Here is a 10,409-nt window from a genome sequence, read left to right as displayed (position 1 = left end):
AGCAGTTTTTCTCTAGATCTGATATAAAGTGATAAAATGTCACAAACCCTCAATTCACTCTGCTTTAGTGGACTTCAAGTATCATGTAAAGGAAGTCAACATTATAAAGAACCCAGACTTAGTACAGCTGACAATATTATTTTTGAACATACTAGTAATTCAGAAATAAAGTTGAACAATACTGACAATAGAAAACCCTTTAAGATTCAATTTTTTATTCATACAAAACAAAAACAAATTTGGGGTGTAATAAAGGGCATTCTAGTATTTCTTCTTCCAGCTAGCATTCTGTAACATTTCTCTGTTCAATATATAGCAGTCCCATCCCAGACCACAGCATCCCTGAAAGCTATGAGGTTTCCATCTTGTAGCCGTGTTTTTCTAATTCAGCTCTGTAAAGTAAAAACAAAGCACACAAATTATTTAAATCCTGCAAAATGTTAGACACTCAATTCTTGCTTACATTAAAAAAACCACTTGATTGGAACCAGACTAAGTTTCCATTGAGTATTAATGAGGCCCAAGTGCCAGGAAGTGTCTGGGCTCAACCCAACATGTATGTATATAATCTCTCAAAACATATTCTAACTACTCTTCCTTCTACTTCCGAAACAATTAGTATTCTGATGAAAAGTCTAATCACATAATATAAAATCCTTTTTATATTGGGTTGGATCCAGATTAAAGTAAGCTGCACTATGTTCCCACTGAAATGACTTCATTCAATCTACAGTCCTATACCCACTTACCTAGAAGGAAGCTTCATGACTGCACTGTCAGTTATAACTAACTTTTCACACTCATTTAAGTAGGATCCATGTGCAACTAACTTAGTCTGGATCCAGCTGTTTATCATATTTCCACCTGCACCAATCAATAGTAAAAGGTTGTTGTAAACAGCTCAATGAAATATGTGTGTTGTTGCTTCAGCTCTCCTATGCTACTTCCTCCAAAACTTTCCTCACCCCTCTACCTGTGGTTGCATCCATTCACCACCCACCCCTGTCCCCTACTGAGTTGCTAAAGCAAACACAAACAGCACAAGCCTTTGAAGTATGTTGTTTCAGTGTGCATGTATCTCCTTCTTTTTTGCCTGAAGAAGCCACAAACCCCTCAAGGCCAAAGGGAGGCAAGGCATTGCTAAGCATGCAGCCAACATAACAAAAAATAAGCTATATGCAGAGAAAACACAATCTCAGAACAGGAAGCATTATTTTGCAGATACAGTAGATAAAGGAAAACAGATGAAGCAATTGAAATATGATCCAATCATTAAATGCTTTCTCCTCCTCTTCTTTCTGATGTATCTGCCATGGTTCTTCAGTTTTGGCTATTTTATCGATATCTGCTGTATAAGAAATAATAGTCAGTCCTGCAATTAACTTAAAACTGCTTTTTCAGACTGAAAATAAGTGACAGCAACTCAATTTTCATCTCAAAATTCAGCTAGAGATATTGAGCTTAACCCACTTAGAGCTGCTAGTACCTCAACAGTGATTAATACTAGTTGACACTGCAGCTATTTTATTATGTGCACAATGTGGCTAAATATCAGTAAAGTGACGCAGCTTGAAACTTAAAGCAACTGCTGATGTGTAAAAAGTTCCAAGTTACATATGGGAGCCGCTACCAAATGTGATTTTGTCCAGCATGTCAGATCTGATACTTGTTTGAGGGATTCTAGCCTGCAATTTTTTTCACTATTTGTATATACTGAAAACTTTCAGATGACCTTAGCTGATTGGAGAAATCATCTTCCACATTGTCATCATCCCAATTGTCTTCCCACACATGTGCATCTTCATCTTCATCTAAACCAGCCCAGTCTGAAAAAAGGACACAGGACAAGTTTAGTTTATATATAGTTAAACTGTGAGCAAAACATTTCAGTAACTTGAATATCAGAAAGCTTCATTTAATTGTGTTATAAATAGTTGTTTTTAACTGTTTTAACAATAATCTTATTGCTTTATTGGTTGGGAGACTGCTTTGAGGGTGTGTGTTTTTTTACAATTAAGCAGTGTCTCAATTTTATGAAATGAAATAAATAAATGCAACTTTAAGGATACAATTCAGAGCACAATGTAATTTCATGCCGCTCTTCTGTAAGTATGCAATATTTACTGCAGTTCATGCAGTAATATTAATGACAAAGGTAAAAACAGAACGTGAACAGTGGCTAAAACATGTATCTTGTATCTACCACGTTCCCAGTATCTTATACACACACTTTATAAGATGACAGAATCTCCATTGGTATGAACTGAGATTATTTTAACGGTTAGATCTGGACCAAAGCCAAGACTCATGGTTTGTAAATGCATGATTGGAGTCAAATGATAGAAGCACTTCACAGACTGATCCCCTTAAAAGGTCTAGCTGGTAATTTCTAGTCACAGATATTCCAAATTTCTAAGGCTGAACAGCTCTGTTCAAGGTGGAGGAAACGAGTAAGGTGAGTCAGTATCAGGCAACCTAGACAACACGCTAGGGTGAGGAAATGAGGCAAAGAGATAAGAGAGCAGCAAACTAGAAGCTGCCTGGCCAAAGATCAGGTACTGGCCCAGGAAGCTTTTAAAAAGAGAGAGAGGTTGAACCCAATTAGGGAAAGGGCCCAGAGTTCTGTCTTGCTAGTAAGGAGTATTGAGAGGTCAGTCCCTATTCATATATTTAAACTCCATGGATACTACTTCAATACCAGTTGGGACCCTAATACCAGGGAATTTGAAAAATGACATGTGAATAAGTTGCACATCAGATTTCATCACTGCAAAACAAGTGGGAGCTCGGGCTATTAAACCATGTGCTTTTCTCCTGACAGGCTTTCAAGCCATTGACACAAAAGTGTAAGATTTGAGACACACAATGATAGAGGCAGCGATCAAAGACCATGTATTGCCGTACATTTCTGATGCCATCCTTCAGGACATAAAAGCGACCCGTTACAGCAATGCCTTTCTACTGTTTTCCAAAGTAAAAACTGGCTTTTCAAATACATTTCGGATATCTAGAACTCTAACCCACGATGATAAGTAAACCAGTCTTGTGCTTAAACAATACTGTGGCAACCTGATGCAAAAACACAGTAACTATGCTATGACAGTTCACTGGCTTTGTAACCAAAATACTATAAGTTTCATTCACATTTAGGTGATGTTTTTCAAAAGACACAAGATATGAGCATTTCATGGCTTTGGCATTCTAGTTTACTATATACCACATTGAGCTTTCATGCATTAAAAAATATGAATCAAGTTAATCTTTTGATGATTCTGAAACAAATAAGTAATGCTCCCTGCTAACTAGCCTTGAGATGAGCAGACGCTCATCTTATAGTCTTTCCTCTCCCTGGAGTAAATACCACTCACTCCACTTATTCATGGCTGAGGGGTTTGTTGGCACTTATGTTAACCACTGTCAATTCTAAACATGCATACTATGATTTAGGAATGGAAAAATCCAGGGTACTTAGATATATCTCTGATGTTTTATTCTATGTTTTAAATTTTGCACATTGCAAGTTTTTGTTTTGTGTAAGTTGCTTATTTATTTTTTATAAATAAATAAATAAATGTAACTTACTGCTTAGCATGTTTTTAACCAAGGAGTAGACCTGCTTTGTTTTAACTTGATTTTTGATAAAAGCTTCTTGCAACTGATATTACTATAATATTAATGAACACAATAATGTCAGCAGAGTGCATTAATTCGTTTTAGATCATAACAGCCTCTGTTCTAACAGCTCAATCTCTGTTGAAACACTAAACATAGCAATGCAAAACATAACTTGCAACATATTCTTATTTCAGTAATTGAAATTATATGGACCACTGGCATCTTTGTAGCTACCATAATTTCTTGAAAGCAAATGGGTTGGGCTGAAATACATGCTAACTAAAATTAATACGGTGTAAAATGCAAAACCCCAAGTGCATCCAGCTGTACAGCAACTCGGTAACACAACAGGTACTGATGGGGGTGGTGGGTAGGAGGCTAACCCCACCCTCAAACATTCCAAACAGACAACTAGTTTCCACATAAAAGTTCTGTGCAACTTGCAGCATTTGGAACATTAGCTGATAAAATGATCACCTCGCTTTGTGTTCCCTCCTGATTAAACTTGCTGCACTATAAGCAGCAGTCATCTTCACAAAAACTGGGACAGAAAGCCTGTAACTATACATTATTCATGCAGCTAAAGGATGTTATTTGCACACTTGCAAATGTAAAATTATCACCCAGTGGTATTATTTTCCTTTCACCAGATAAAATGAAAAAATTGGGATTTGAAAGTACTGTATCATTAATTAACTACAACATGCCCACGTTTCAAAGATCTTAAAACTACTTGTATAACACAGTTGTTAAATTCTTCTACACTGAAAAGCCAACATATACTTTGTTTATTGCTCTAGCATACCTAAGTAACTTATTTTTCACACTTCTGTACGATTTCCAAAAAATATTTAGCATGTGATGAATTCTTATAAGGAATACTATACCACAATGAAATGCTTAACAAAAATAGAACAAATCGATTTCAGATGGTTGAATTTGAAAGGTAAGAATAAAATCACCCTTTAAATGGAGGGTGCTTTAATAAAAACATTCTTTGTGGAATGTTTGTTTCTCCCTCATATGTCAATATAACTTTGCATTGTGAAACTCTGTAACTGGAAGGTGCACTTCTGAAGTTCATTTAACACAGAAGTTTACACCTATACTACTAAAATTCTAAAGGCTCTTTCCGTTAGACTGTTGAAATAATATGACAAATCAGCAGCTCAAGATTTTTATACAAAAAAACTTTGCACTTCTCAGTGCTGAGCAAATGCAGCACAGCAAATGCAATTAAAGCAAAATGATAATGGCACTGCTTTTAGTGCAATGTGCATGGCATCAAACTTTAAAATATATAACAAAGTTCAGCTACAAAGCAGAGATGTTTAAAAACAGAATACTTCTAATAAATTGTATAAAACAGACTTTTAAAAAATCCGCTACATAGTTTTGCTGAGCTATACAATAATACAAAAGCCTTATTTAAGGTCAGCAGTATCCACTGTTTGTGCAGTCCTATTTTACTGTTGAAAAAGCACCACCACCACCACAGCAGATCAGCAACAGTAACGAATCAACCAATCATATTCAAATGTAATAGAAACATTAAAAAGTTGAGCAAGTACTGTCTGAAACCAGAATCTGCATTTCTGGTCATTCAGCAAAGACTGAGGCCCTTGGTTCCCGAGTCTGCCACAATTTACTGGGAGCAAGTTCTACAAATGAACAGGCTATTTCTTCCTGGCTATTAAAGGGGGTAGTAAACATGGTGTTCTGAATACGCACGAGTGACAATTATCAAGCAGCTGTTGCTAAATGTTTTACACACATTGACTGGCCTTCCGTAGCATCTTTGTTAACCAGGTGAGAGACCGTGGTCCTACCAACTCTACCCAGGAAAACAGTCGGATCACATCCCTGTTTAGCCCAAACTGCACAAGCAGAGAGAAATCCTCCGAATGGGACACGCGTTTTAAAGCGGTCCAAAACCTGGCCAGCCACCTGTCACGCCTCAAGCCTACACCTGATGTTTCTTCCACACGAGACGATTCTCGTGTGGAGGGAGGGGGGACGATGCGGGTGAGACAGCCAGCCAGGAACTCGCGCTGCGTAAACACACCGCACACCTAAAGCACATGGCATTCTTACACACACACCCCGCGGGGCCAAGCATCCTGAGAACTATAGTTCGATGCCGGGAACTGCAGTTCTGACGAGTCACGTATGGCGCGTGGGCAGCCTCAGGCGCGAAAGGGATGCTGGGAAATAAGGCCCCGAGGCCGTAGAGGCTCCTACTCGGAAGCAACCAAACCCCAACTGTGAGGGGGGGGCTCTCGCGGGAACAGCGCGCGCGCACACAGAGGCGTGTTTGAGGCCTAGTTTTCAGCCTCTCCAAAAGCCTCCCCGACACCCACCAGGCAACAGCGCGCAGTCACCGTCCTCGTCCCTAAGCCCCCCCCCCCACGAGCCGCTCCCCTCCTGGGTTAAAGGCTACCTTCGGCCGGGAACTCCTCGAACTCGTCGTCCTCCTCCAAGAGCCCCAAGTCGACGGGCTGTTTCTTCTCCGACATCATCGGCCTTGCGCCGCTCTAGAGCCCACCAGCGACTCCCACTCTATTGCTTCCCGCTGGGAATGACGGGACGGCGACGGAACCGGGAGGCCGGCCGGCAAGCAAGCGAGCGGGCGTCAGGCGCATGCGCCCTCTCCCGCGCGACCTGGCCGCTCTAGCCGCCGACGTCGCTCGCGAGAGCGTATCGGCGTCATCACCCGCACAACCACGCGCTGCACGCTCTTGGTCCAGCGTCACGGCGGTTTATTTCGCGTCCAGCTCGTTCTTTGTGTTTAGTTACCTCGGCGGGGATGTGCTGCAGGGAGGGAGTTTCGGCGCTTTTCTTCTCGGGGGGAGGGGGCAGAGGCAATGGGGGAAACGAGCCAGGGGGTGAGCAACAAAAGCACGCAATACAACGGCCACTCAATAAACTACATCCTACATCAATAGTGATATTTGTTTGTGCCATTCTTATCCCGCCTTTCTGCCAAACAAGATGGGATGGTGCCCATTGCTCCCCACTTCCATCCTCACAACAACCCTGTGAGGTAGGGTTAGTTAGGCCGAAAGATGCTGGGTAACCCATCTTGGCTGTGAGTCTTGGAAGACCTTGCAGGCCTTTCCCCACATAGTCCAGAAAGGCCTTGAATGACTCCAGCTACAAAAGTTTATATTAATTTCTTAGTACCTTGCAGTTCGAAAGCACGTCAAAATGCAAGTAGATAAATAGGAACCGCTACAGCAGGAAGGTAAACGGCGTTTCCATGTGCTGCTCTGGTTTGCCAGAAGCAGCTTTGTCATGCTGGCCACATGACCTGGAAGCTATACGCCGGCTCCCTCGGCCAATAATGCGAGATGAGCGCGCAACCCCAGAGTCGGTCACGACTGGGCCTAATGGTCAGGGGTCCCTTTACCTTTACCTTTACCTTTACCTTGATTTTTAGACATTATTTAATTGTTGGTTGGGTTGTGTGCAATTGTGAAGGAGTTGGGTATGTTTAGCCTGGAAAATAGGAGATAAAATAATAGCCGTTTCCAAATCACTTTAAGGCTTGTTTTCTCCTGCTCAAGAGGCTAGGACTCGAACCAAGGGCTCCAAGTTACAAGAAAGGAAGATTCCGACTAAACATCAGGAAGAACTTTTCTGACAGGACAAGCTGTTTGACAGTGGAATGGACTCAATCAGAAGGTGATTGACTCTCTTTCACTGGAGGTTTCTAAGCAGAAGTTGGATGGCCATCTGTCATGAATGCTTTAGTTGAGATTCCAGCATTTCAGGGAGTTGGACTAAATGATATTCGGAGTGCCTTCCAACTCTACAATTCTGTGCGTCTCTGAAACTATATTCTTACAGATTCAAGATAAAGGAAGGAACTCAGCCCTCCTTTGCATGTAGTCACCCCCTTTCTGTTTTCCCCCCTTCTTCTTATCACTTTAGAAAGAAACCTGAACAACAACAACAACGAAACAGTTTTACTACGACTGATGTATTTCTGAAGATTTAGTTGCAACAACGATGTAGATATAAATCAGTTGAAGAACATTGTACTAAAATGTAACTGCTATTCAAGTACTGTACCTGATTATGTATACAAGCCACATAACACAGCAAAGCAAAACATTTTCCTTGAAGATTTTTCTGCATCCCACACAACTGAGCTTTCTCTCTCTCTCTGTTGGCATGACACAATGAACATGTATTGCCAAAATATAGGGGAATAAAGGATGGCTTCAGATGGCCTATTGACAGTAATTAGATAGCACGCTCACAACACTATCCCCTTCTTAAGGATGGTCTGCTCCTCAGAGCTTTTGGAGATGGAGCAGAGCAATCCTAAGCATTTTTGCTCAGAAATATTATGGGACTTAGTACAGTGGTACCTCGGGTTACAAACGTTTCAGGTTACAAACGCTTCAGGTTACAAACTCCGCTAACCCTAAGTACCTTAGGTTAAGAACTTTGCTTCAGGATGAGAACAGAAATCGTGCTCTGGCAGCGCGGCGGCAGCAGGAGGCCCCATTAGCTAAAGTGGTGCTTCAGGTTAAGAACAGTTTCAGGTTAAGAACGGACCTCCAGAACGAATTGAGTTCTTAACCAGAGGTGCCACTATACTCAGAAAGTGTGTTTCAGTTGGATTACAGCCTCAAAGGGAACACAGCTTTCCCTTGTATCTTGGGTTCATTTCCACCCTCTAATACCCACTTTTAAGGCCCTTTGTGGAAAACCATACTGACTCTCCCACAGCATTTACAGTAATCTGTAAATGTAATCTTTTATGATGACTTTAATTTTCTATAATCTATGTAAAATCTAGTGCTCCCATCCTCCTTTGCCAGGAGAGGTCCAAAGGCTGCTGGAAGGTTCAATTATTTCCTGCTGGATTTCATGGTTTGCTGGCAAAGCTCTTTCTGATTTGCAACAAGCAGCCTGTAGGGCACATGTTTTACAGAGTGGTTTTTCCTTCATTTCTTTTGCTTTCAAAATTAGTTTACAAAAGAGTTTACAATATAAAGAGGCGGGGAAAACAGCAAGGAACGACCTTGTAATATTAAGGAATATAGTAGACTAGATAAACAAAAATGAAATCATCAAGATTAAAACACATACCAAAAGAAAGAAAGAAAGAAAGAAAGAAAGAAAGAAAGAAAGAAAGAAAGAAAGAAAGAAAGAAAGAAAAGAACTCACAAGATGAGAACTGTCATTGGACAGAATGGTTTTATTTATTTTTTGCTAATTTTCTCAATTACAATTCATAGAGACCCCAAAAATGGTTAACATTATAAATTATCTCCCATTATTTTTCATTCCTTTTTTAAAGAAGAAGCTCATTCTTGATTGAATCCTTTAAAAACTTTTTTCTTCTTGCTTTACTCGTAAAATCAAAGGTATCTTGTTCAGTGTTGCAAAATCCTCCATTTTGATTTGCCATATTTAATATTCTATATTATTTTAATGAATGTTTATTCTATTCTATATTCCAAATTCATTTGACTATTTCATGAAATCTGCCAATAACTCTTTGACCCAGAACTGGTCCAATTTGCTGCTATTATAGATCCTAAATCATCTAGTCCAGTGGTTCCCAATTAGCTAAGTATTTCAAAAAACCCTTTTCCCCAAAAAGCCAAGCCTACTTTTGAAAATTTTGATATCTCTATTGTAGTTTTGTTATGTGGATGGTGTCACAGACCCCCTGGGTGGGTTACATAGCTGCCAAGTTTTCCCTTTTCTCGCGAGGAAGCCTATTCAGCATAATGGAAAATCCCTTAAAAAGGGGGATAACTTGGCAGCTATGGTGGGTTATGTGTACCCCCTGGGGTCCGTGGGCCAACAATTGGGAACCCCTTGTCTAATAGATTAAGTACCAATCTTCCCTTAAAATTAAGAATGTTGTGGATTCCTTAATACTTGACCAAGTTTATTGTCACATATCAGCAGAAATTGCTTTTCCAGTCATTCCCATTTTTCAAGTAAAACTCTCCTCTATAAAAAGGTGGAGGAGGGGGTGGATATGAAAAGCGTGGTGCACGTTTTGGGGCAGGGTGCATTGCGCGCAGGGGCGGGGCGAGCATTTTGGGGTGAGCAGCAGCGATGGTGCCCCTGGGATCGCGTCGCTCAGGGCGCATCGCCCCCACCGCCCCTATCTTCCTTCGCCCCTGATTTCAGGGGTTCCAGGCGCTTACCTCCAGGTATAGGGTGGTATATAAATTCAATAAATAAATAATAACAATACCCAGGTTTCGTGTTTCCTTCAGAATGAGGTGCAGCATATGTCTTTTTGTTATATGGTTTATTTACACATACATACAACCTGAGCCTACAATGGAGGGCTTCACAGCATTAACACTCCAAGAGGGTCTTGCTTCTCCCATAGCCACAGCGTTGGATTCTATGAGAAATCAGGCATGGCTCTGACTCCCTGGCTTCCCAACCTGCAGCTTGCTTCCAGCTTCCAGCTGACATTTGCATGGCAAGGAGCCGGACCCCAAGCTTCCCCAGAATAAAACACACGAAAACAAGTATATTGGGTTAATGGGATAAATAAGGCCACAACTTTATTGGTTACAGATGTGAGCTTAGGCAATTTGGTGAAGCAAGACTATAACCTGACTCCTGAATGCCTGCAGGAAGTCTCTTTGAAGGGTTAACCTCCCGAAGGGGGGGAGCCCTCTGATGTACATCAAATGAGCCCCCCCCCCGGTCACCATTAGGGATGTGTCTTGGCCCTAGCCCACGCCCAGGCTTTGGACAGGAACCACACACCCAGATCCCTTTAACAGGATACCCTTACCATGGAG

At 41.2% G+C, this 10,409-nt stretch overlaps 1 non-coding gene across 1 annotated transcript; it reads right to left on the bottom strand.

Moving 5' to 3' along the window:
- Window positions 1-265: 265 nt before the first annotated feature.
- On the bottom strand, window positions 266-5,800 carry LOC118092241 (uncharacterized). The gene is made up of 3 exons (XR_015946461.1): window positions 5,718-5,800; window positions 1,733-1,826; window positions 266-392 (listed from the first exon to the last, which is right to left on the bottom strand). It is a non-coding gene; the product is annotated as an uncharacterized LOC118092241 (transcript).
- Window positions 5,801-10,409: the final 4,609 nt, after the last annotated feature.

The sequence above is a fragment of the Zootoca vivipara genome, chromosome 11 (assembly GCF_965207765.1).
Source record: "Zootoca vivipara chromosome 11, rZooViv2.hap1.1, whole genome shotgun sequence".
Lineage (NCBI taxonomy): Eukaryota > Metazoa > Chordata > Lepidosauria > Squamata > Lacertidae > Zootoca > Zootoca vivipara.
This window is presented reverse-complemented; position numbering and strand designations above follow the sequence as displayed.